We start from the raw sequence: 9961 nt of genomic DNA on the forward strand, positions 1-9961 counted from the left end.
CTAAAGCACCTACTTAGAACAAGCTTAGCAAATCACAGGGACCGCGGTTCAATCCCCCAGCACCACATGCCAGCCAGTCCCGCCCCCTGGTGGGCTGAGCTGGCCACACACACACACACACACACACACACAGATAAATAAAATTAAAAAAAAAAATCTAAACACATAAAAGGTTAATATGTAAAATTTAAAGAAAAAGTAAACCTTCAAAATATATGAAGATAAATTAAAAACAAATTAAAAACTGGGAGAAATGGCAACTTGTATCACAAAAAACTAATCCCTGCAATTTATTAATTTCTAAAAATTGACAAGAAAAATGTAATCCAAAAGAAAAATGTATAAACTACACAGTTAATAAAAAAAGAAATACAACTGGTCTTTTCACATATGAAAAGACTTTCAGCCTCATTCATAATGAAAGCCATGTATATTTAAAGAATAGTAGGCTGGCATTTTTCACCTCTGATTACTACAAATTTACAAAGGACAATAAATACAGCTTGTTGAAAAGGCTCTAGAGACACAGGTACTCTCATATAGTACAGTCAGTTCTCCTTATCTATAACGTCAACCAACCACCACCTGAAAATATACATATATACATTTTTTATGGGCAGAATATATTTACTGAGAGAAAGAAAGCTCCTGTCCAAGAGAGGGACAGGAGGGGGGCTCGAGCAGGTTGCTCCCCCCAGAGTTTACTCTTTATGGAAGAACTCCGTACACCTTTCCCATTTTAGCACTATATTCAATATCTACATTGTATCATAAGATCTAGGATGTATGGAGAAATGAGTAAAATATAGTATATGTAAATAATAGACACATACTACAAATAATGAGGTAGGTCTATGTACACTAATCTAGGAATACTGAAAGCATTTTTTAAAAATTGTGTTTGTACAAATTTTTTCTCTTGTCATTATTCCCTAAAGGATATACTATAACTATTTATATAGCATTTACATTGTGGAAAAATGTGCACAGGTTATGTGGAAATATTATGCTTCATATAAAAATCTTGAAGCACCTTTGAATTTTTGCTACAAAGGAGTCCTGGAAACAACTCTCTGTTTTTGTTTTGTTTTGTTTGCAGAACCAGGGATTGAACTCAGGCCCTTGTGCTTGCCATGCAAGCGCTTATTCTACTGAGCTATCTCCCTGGCCCCGTGGAAACAATTCTCCCTGGATGCTGAGGGACAAATACTTATGAGAATTCAAAATGGTGCAATACTGAAAAAGAAGGCACTTATCAAAATTATAAGCGCAACAATCCACTGACCAGCAATCCCACTTTTGGGGGTGTAACACACATAAACTTGCACATGGACAAAAAGATACATTTACAAAGATTTTCCCACAATGTGCTCTGTGACTGCAAAAGATGCAAATATGCACAAGTGTTGGTTAAATAAACATGACCTCTTTAAAAGATGTTTTCTATAAACTAATACTATATAAGGGCTGGCCAGATAGCTCAGTGGACTAAAGCATCTGCTAGGCAGAGCGCAGCAGAGGGGGTTTGATCCCTGGCAGTCCATCTAGCCCCATCCCTAGGGGGTATGCTGAGATGGCAACTGGGACTGGGCATGGTGGTGCGTACCTGTAATCCCATCCCTTGGGAGGCTGAAAACAGGAGAATCACTACTGTCCAATCTATGTAATGAGACCCTGTAGACCCTGTACTAAATACACACACACACACACAAAAAGATACTATATAATTCATATATGCTAATAGGAAATGATCTCAAGAACATAAAACTTGGAAGAAAAAAAAAAAAGCAAGGGGCCAGAATAAGGTATATAGTGTACTACATTTCATATAAAAAGACTACATATAGTAAAATGGCATTGGCTTGTAGTACACAAAGAAACAATAGATACCTATGAGAATGGTGGGACCCAAGACAGCTGGAAATCAGACTTCTTAAAATATAACTTGGATAATTTTAGTTTTGGGATCATATAAATATTTTATTGATATAAAAGTAATTTTTAAATATTAAAAAGGAACTACCAAAGAAAAGAGAAAGATAACTACCAAAAATCAGTTAAAATCTAACAAGCACTAAAAGGGAAGTTTTCTCTGAAGTACTACAAAAGCACTTTTACAGTGGTCATCACTAAAACATTCAATCACTGTAATTAAACTAAAGTATATAACTATAATAATATTGTTTTAAAAGCTATCTGAAGCAGCAATGAGTCAGAAGACAAATGAGAATCATACAATGAGGACACTCTAAATGGCTGTCAAAGTGTGTGGTCCCTGGCCCAGCATCCTCAGTATCACCTAATAACTTGTTAAAATGCAAATTCTCAGGCTCTAGCCCACAATATCGCACTGGTGCAGTTGACTAACAATCTTGACAATTCACACTTAAGTCTGAGAGCCTGGTGCTTAAAGGTTCAGATGCACCACCACAATGCATTTCAAATAAGCTCCAGAATTCTTTTCATGTGCTGCAATTTTGCATTTTTATTAGCACATGATTGTAGCACAGAATAATTAAATTTATTGTGGGGGATTTGTACATGTGCATAACACATCTCAATTCTTTTTTGTCCTGGGACCACACTTTGATTAAGCAAAGTTGAAGTCCACTTGGGGAAAAAGGTATGTAAACAGTCTTCACTTAGCTGAGTTTCCTAGGAAACCTGCCCCCAGTATCAGATAGAAAAAGTCCCTATACCATGGTACTAGTTTACCATATAAACTATATACACTGGGTATTTTCAAATGTATTTTTTATGTTATTTATTTACTTATTTATTTTGTGCAGGGTCTCACTATGGAGCTCAGACTCACAGTGATCCTCCTGTTTCCTGCCTCCCTAGTGCTGGGATTACAGGTGTGTGCCACCACACCCAGACTCCATCTCCAGCTCAGTGGGGGCAAGGGAGAAACATGCTGTGCTAGGGATGGAACCCTGACCCCTGCACTCACCTAAGAAAACACTTAGTCCACTGAGCTATCTTGCCAGCCCAATATATTTTTTAAAGCAGCTGAGAACTATGAATCACTGAAATTCAATTGCAAGATGTCCCAGCTGAGAAAACTTTCATTTATAAGTGGATCTATGTCTTAGTTACTCTTCTCTCACTGCTGGGACAAATATCCAACGCCGAAAATGAAAAAAGGAAAGGTTTATTTAGCTCACAGTTACTGGAGGTTTCAGTCCATACTCAGCTGGCTCCAAGGCAGAGCAGCACGTGGCAGCAGCAAAGAGCAAGAGCACAAGGGAGGAGTAGCAGCAGCTCAAGCAGCTGGCTTCTCTTCCCACCTTACATTGTAATGCAAATTACCTGCCCCAGGGCAGGTGCAGCATCCACACCTACAGTAATCAACCACAACCTCCAGAAGCCCCCCAAGACTAAATGAGGCTTTGGGAGGACAACTATACACAAACCATAACATTCCACTCCAGACCCCCAAAGACTCATGTACATCCCTTTATGCAAAAGACATTCTAGTCCATCTCTAAGAGTTGTCAAAGTCCTAACAGCTTCAGCATTGCTGAAAAGTCCAAGTCCCAAGTCTCCTCCAAGATCCAAGGCAAACTCTCAGCTGTGAGCCCCAGTACAAATGAAAACTTAAAACACTTGCAACATTCAAAGGCACAAAACAAACATTACCATTCCAAAAGTTACACCCAGCAGGATACCAAGCATCAGGACCAGCACAAGTCCAAAGTCCAGCAGGGTAAACATTAAGTCCTGCAGTTCCATGTGGTACATCCGAAGCAATCTGTGCCATATTGTGAACTACATGTGGCTCCGCCCTTATAGCACTTATGCTAGTAGCTCTCATGGCTTCCTTCTGAGGTGGGCTTTGCTCCCTCGCTGCAGTTTCCCTTAGATGATCCATGTTCCTGGCTTTTCTAAACTTCTGGGGTTTCCACTGAATAGGCTGTTCACTCACAGCTTCACACACTGCCCTCTCAGGGGCTCACTGCCTGGCCTCCCAGGCCTTCTTCTGAAATCGAGGTGGAAGCCCTCTTAACCTCAGAACTCCTGCATTCTGAATGCATCTAAAACCAACGCCAAGTGGATGACACCAAGGTCTGCTGCCAGGTGGAGCAGTAGTAGCCAGGTTTTCCTCTCTTGGCTGTAGAGATTGAGAGCTTGGACCGCTGAGCACTCTGACTCTGATTCCAAGGAACAAATTCTCCATGCCAGCGCCATTCTGGAACCTGGTGTGGCCCCTGCCACCATCTGGAACATGGGGCTCTTCGGCTTTCTCCCCAAGGCAAAGTCCCTGACCTTTGCAGTTCTGAGGCTGCAAAGGGTGGAGACCTGCCTCCTCCTGTGAGGCCCCCAGCCATCCTTTCCATTGTTAGGTTTCTTCCTGGCAATGGAGATCCTCTCAGCCATCTTTGCACAGCTTTATTGGAGCTTCCCTTCTGGCCAAACTCACAACATATTGGCCCATCCTGCTGGGCTCCTTGCTCTTCATTCTCAACATAAATCTGGCTAAAAGCCCCTACCAACAACCAGGCCACTGCCCCAATATCTGGCTGCTTTGAAATATCTTTTGCCAGACTGATCAGTCTGCCATGCTTAAACTCACCCTCAGGCAAAGTCTCTGGACACAAGCAAAATGCAGACAACTTTTCTGCCAAGTCAAAACACAAATGAGGGGCTGGAGAGATGGCTCAGTGGTCTAAAGCACCTACTTGAAACAAGCTTGGCAAAGCACAGGGACCGCGGTTCGATCCCCAGCACCACATGCCAGCCAGACCCGCCCCCTGGTGGGCTGAGCTGGCCACACACACACACAATAAATAAATGTAATAAATAAAAATAAATAAATTAAAAAAAACCACAAATGATCTGGAGTCCAACAACCAACGCACTCCCTTCTTCCCAGCAGAAACTTCCCCAATCTGGTCTTTACAGGCTGGCTTTCTATCAGCCTTCTGGTTTTCTGAGCTCTGACCAGAATCTCCCAAATAGAACAGCCGAAGCTGTTCCAGTACTTCACTTGTAGGCAACATCTCTGAACCTTTCCCATCTCTTCCCATAAGCCATTCCCAAAAGCTCGTAATCCACATGGTTAGGTTTAGCCCAACAGCAACAACCCCATTCCTGGTACCAAATCTGTCTTAGTTACTCTTTTCTTGTTGCTAGGACAAAAACCCGACACCCAAAATGAAGGAAGGAAAGGTTTATTTAGCTCACAGTTACTGGAGGTAACTGTTTCAGTCCATACTCAGCTGGCTCCAAGACAGAGCAGCACATGGCAGAAGGGAAACTTTTCATGGCAGCAGCAAAGAGCAAGAGCACAAGGGAGGAGTAGCAGCAGCTCAAGCAGCTAGCTTCTCTTTCCTCCTTACACTGAAATGCAAATTACCTGCCCCAGGGCAGGTGCAGCATCCACACCTATAGTAATCAATCACAAACTCCAGAGGCCCCCCAATACTAAATGAGGCTTTGGGGGTACAACTATACACAAACCATAACAATCTACAAGCATTCAGAATGGAAAAACAAAATCAAATAAATAAGCAAACAAAAAACTTCATATACATACAAACATGTTTATATTGCTGAAGTAACTTTACCTCAAATACCATATTATCTACTCTTCAAGAAAAAGCATCAAGCAATGTTTCCTTCTAAACATTTTCAAAAAAGGCTGGGGTTAAATTCACAAACATTTTTTATTCTTTTTTATATAGGGAGAAAGATCTCTATGGAGTATCATGGGTAAAGAATTTTACTTTAGATGGATGGATCTAGAAATGTTATCTTTACTGTGCAAAGTTCTGGCACTAAAAATTGTGATAACATTTTTTATATTCCATATTTCATTGAATTTAAGATCCCATTACTTGCAAGACACACTTGTTTTTTTATACCCCTCAGAAAGAAAAGCTGCCAATTAAATCACAACATGCCAATTTTAAGATGCCATTTTATCTCAGATAAGCATCTTAAAAAGCAATGAAATATAGTACCTGAATTATAAATCAACAATGTATGTATATGGAAAATTATTCATTTTCATTCTAGTTAATATCTTTTCTCTCAAAAAAGGGGCATGGATAGAGTCCACTCAGTAATGCCTAGAAAACTAGACATTCAGAATAACAGATGTTGAAAATATCGATGTAACTATCTGTTACAAATACCTTTGTAACTCATACTTACTTCTTTTAAAAACAAATATTTTTGGCGCGGTCCACTTTGGGAACATCAGGACTTCAAGATGGCTTCCACTGTACCATTGAAAGAGAAGAGACTCTCGGATGTGAAAGTAGGGGAGCTGCCCAGCTGGATACTGATGCGGGATTTCTCCCCCACCGGCATTGCTGGAGCATTTCAGAGAGGTTGCTACCGGTATTACAATAAGTACATCAACATGAAGAAAGGGATCGCGGGGGTGAACATGGTGCTGGCAGCCTATGTCCCTTTCAACTACTGCCTTTCTTACAAGGAACTCAAACATGAGCAGCGACCCAAGTACCACTGAAAAGGGGCCAGTGTGGAGGGCACTATGCACTCTAGCCTGTGACTGCCTTGTCCAGCTCCAGTCTATGAACAGCTTAATCATGGCTCAATTTGTTCAAAGCCTAAGTGAGAATTAATGCTCAATAAAAGGTGACTGCTAAAAAAAAAAAAAAAAAAAAAAAAAAAAATATGTATATATTTTTAAAGTAATGATTTTAAAAGCAATGTTGACTTTTCTTACCCTGGAACAGGATAATGCTTGCTCAAAATACTAAAAATTACTTTCAATTTGGATGGCTTTCCAATTCAGATTCAATATCTAACTTTAGACAATTTCATGTGAATCCTATCTTGACAAATCTTTAGTAGTTTCCATAGCTACCTTCAAAAGTAACAAGCTACAAACATCTTATAGCAAGAAGCAATTTATGTACTTTTTAAAAGGCAAAATAAACTTCCTTTTAAAGAAAATCTTGAAGAACTTGTATAGTGTATGTGGAACTATTGCTATAAAATAGAATAAACTTAATTTGAGATTTTCAATAGAAGCAAAAGAAGCAGTTTCAAATGAAAACATAATCTGTAACAAATCATACTATGCTGATTAGCATATGTGATTACAGGAAATTTTAGTCCTCACCTTTTAGTACATCTCCATTTTTCAAATTAACTTACTGAATTATACCTTTTCAGGAGCCAGAGAGATAGTTCAGTAGAATAAGCGCTTGCCTGGCAAGCACAACATCCTGAGTTCAAACCCTGGTACTGCAAAAAGAAAAAGAAAAAGAAAAAAAAAGGCTTCCTGAATTATACCTTTTTAGCTTACTGACAATTCAGTAAGCACCCCTAGGCTTAATCTCCACTACAGGAAAAAAATGGTGATCATATTGATTTATACTTTTAACTCAAGACTTTTCCCTTACTGTATATATTATCGCTGAGCAATTGTTCGATATTTCTAACAAAAATTCTCATTAAACACACAAAAAATAATTCAAATGGTTAGGCACTGCCACTGCCACCTGAAAGTCTAGAAAAATGCATCATTAACTAAAGTTTGACTTACATTTTAGAAATAACTTTTTAAAATATTTTTCCAACTCGAGACAGGGTGTGTGGCGCACGCCTGTAATCCCAGTACTGGGGCAGCTGAAAAAAGGAGGATCATTATGAGTCGGAGGTACATAGTGAGACCCTATATCAAATACATTAAAAAAAAAAATTCCAACAAAAGTTGAGTTAAATTCTGCTCAACTTTGGATTGGTATTACCAGGATCTATTTAAAACAAGAAAGCCAGGGGCTGGTGAGATGGCTCAGTGGTCTAAAGCACCTACTTAGAACAAGCTTAGCAAAGCATAGGGACCACGGTTCAATCCCCCAGCACCACATGCCAGTCAGCCCCGCCCCCTGGTGGGCTGAGCTGGCCACATACACACACACACACACACACACACACACACATAAATAAATAAAAATTAAAAAAATAAATAAAAACAAGAAAGCCAAAGAGCAGAGATCTAGGTGGACACTAGGGAAAACACCACCTAGTATTGGAATAATCTATACTTATAAAAAGGAGAATCACCATAAATTCAACTAGGGATAACATACCAAGAGAATTTACAAACTTTCTCAGTCAACACATAAGTAGTATGACCCCATCAAGCATATTTTATTTTCTTCTAGCACTCATAGAATCATGCGCTTCATGGAGATTATTCCTTACAGTTCTCAAGGGGACAGACCTACCCTTAGGAACACTGCTAGTTACTAAAAAGACTGCGGGTCCACTGGCTTTTATTTAGTATTTCTAGGCCTGGATCTAGACTTCACAAGATGCATGGCGGAATGAATCTATATAATCAAGATCTGCCCTGGTCCAAAGAATCTTTTGAAGGGCTGGGGGTATAGCTCAGTGACATAAGCACCTGTCTGGCAAGCACAAGGTCCTAAGTTTGAGCCCCAGTACCACAAAAAAGAGTCTTCTGAATGTCTGGTAGGATTAAACCCACTATAAATTAACATTACTTAGGAATAAAACACTGAAAAGTTTTTACAAGATGAGAAACCATCCCCTTTTTGTCCTGTTACGCAGGAGAAAGTTGTGAGGAAAGGTTTAAGCAAAAAAGGAAATTTTCTCAAAATTAATGCTCATTTACTCACATCATATTGAATTACTGTTAAGTAATTCAATATAAATTACAGAATCACAACACTGAGCATATTATAGCATTAGCATATATACTAACAGTGAGAAGTAGCATCTGTCTCAGACTAGTGAGATACTGGTACTGAATCAAAAAATTTCAATTTTAATGTTTTATTCAGTATTACGAACAATAAACAATAGAAACCTGGTATTGCCTCTTGAAGTAGCAGTATCTCCAAGTCTCTACAAAAGGTGCTATAAGAAGAAAATAAAATATGCATGATGGGGTCATACTACTTATGGGTTGACTGAGGAAGTTTGTAAATTCTCCTGGTATGTTATCCCTAGTTGAATTTATGGTGTTTCTCCTTTTACAAGTATAGATTATTTCAATACTAGGTGGTGTTTCCCCTAGTGTCCACCTAGACCTCTGATCTTTGGCTTTCTTATTTGAAATAGATCCTGGTAATACCAATCCAAATGTATTTATTAAACAGCTACAAGCACCCTAGTACATGCAGTTTTCTGGAAGCACACCAGTGTGTGCTCTAAATGACACAGCAATGCAAGTCATATATTCTCCTTTTATTTCTCCCTTACATTTAAATGGAGCCATCATGTAGCCTTTCACTTATGTGTGGACAGATTACATTATTTATGAATTTCACTTCAGGGCGGCAAAGTTGGCTTAGACACAAATTTGCCACGAAGGTGAGAGACTTTGATTCTGAGATTGACAACCGCTGTTCCAAAAGTGTAATCATGTGCTTCAACAAAATTCAAAACTTTTTTTTTTTTTTTAAAGTTTGACTTGCCTAAGGCAAGCACTGGACTCCCAGAATCCACTTCATTCCGCCTGACACCCCACCCCTAGTGCACATCTGTCGCTTAAGGCCACCTCTGCGCCCACTGGCTGTTGAACGTTCAGGGACGAAGACTTTCGGGAGTCGGACAAAAGCCGCGGGAAGACCTCTCCCAGGAAACTCACAAACCACGTTACATCCAGTTTTAAGGGGATCCCTGACACCCACTCTGCCGCAACCCGGAACCACAGGGAAAGCTCTGCGCCCAGGGTTGGGCGAAAGATGAGAGGCGAAGGGGCGCGCCCACCGCGTCCCCGCAGGGTGACTCCGCGCCGGGCGCTCCACCTCTAGGCGCAGCCCAGCGTGAGGCGCGCGAGCGAGGCGCCAGGCACGCAGCGGAGGCTACGGACGCGGGGCTGCCGCAGCCAGCAGCGCTACCTTCACCGCCGAGGAAACGAAGGCGGCCGCGAAGGTCGGGCCCCAGCGCAGGGACCCGCAGAAGGCGAGACTGGCCCAGGCGGCCCCAGCCGCCCCGCCTCGCCGCGCGC

The 9961-nt window shown here is 40.7% G+C and overlaps 1 protein-coding gene and 1 pseudogene across 6 annotated transcripts in view; one reads left to right on the forward strand and one right to left on the reverse strand.

Annotated features, from left to right (window-relative positions):
* Window positions 1-9961, reverse strand: part of Mkl2 (MKL1/myocardin like 2) — a 235419-nt gene that overhangs the window by 225170 nt on the left and 288 nt on the right. The gene's annotated exons all lie outside the window — the stretch shown is intronic.
* Window positions 6218-6524, forward strand: LOC101577670 (annotated as a pseudogene).

This window comes from Octodon degus, unplaced genomic scaffold (genome assembly GCF_000260255.1).
Source record: "Octodon degus isolate 3935 unplaced genomic scaffold, OctDeg1.0 scaffold00195, whole genome shotgun sequence".
Lineage (NCBI taxonomy): Eukaryota > Metazoa > Chordata > Mammalia > Rodentia > Octodontidae > Octodon > Octodon degus.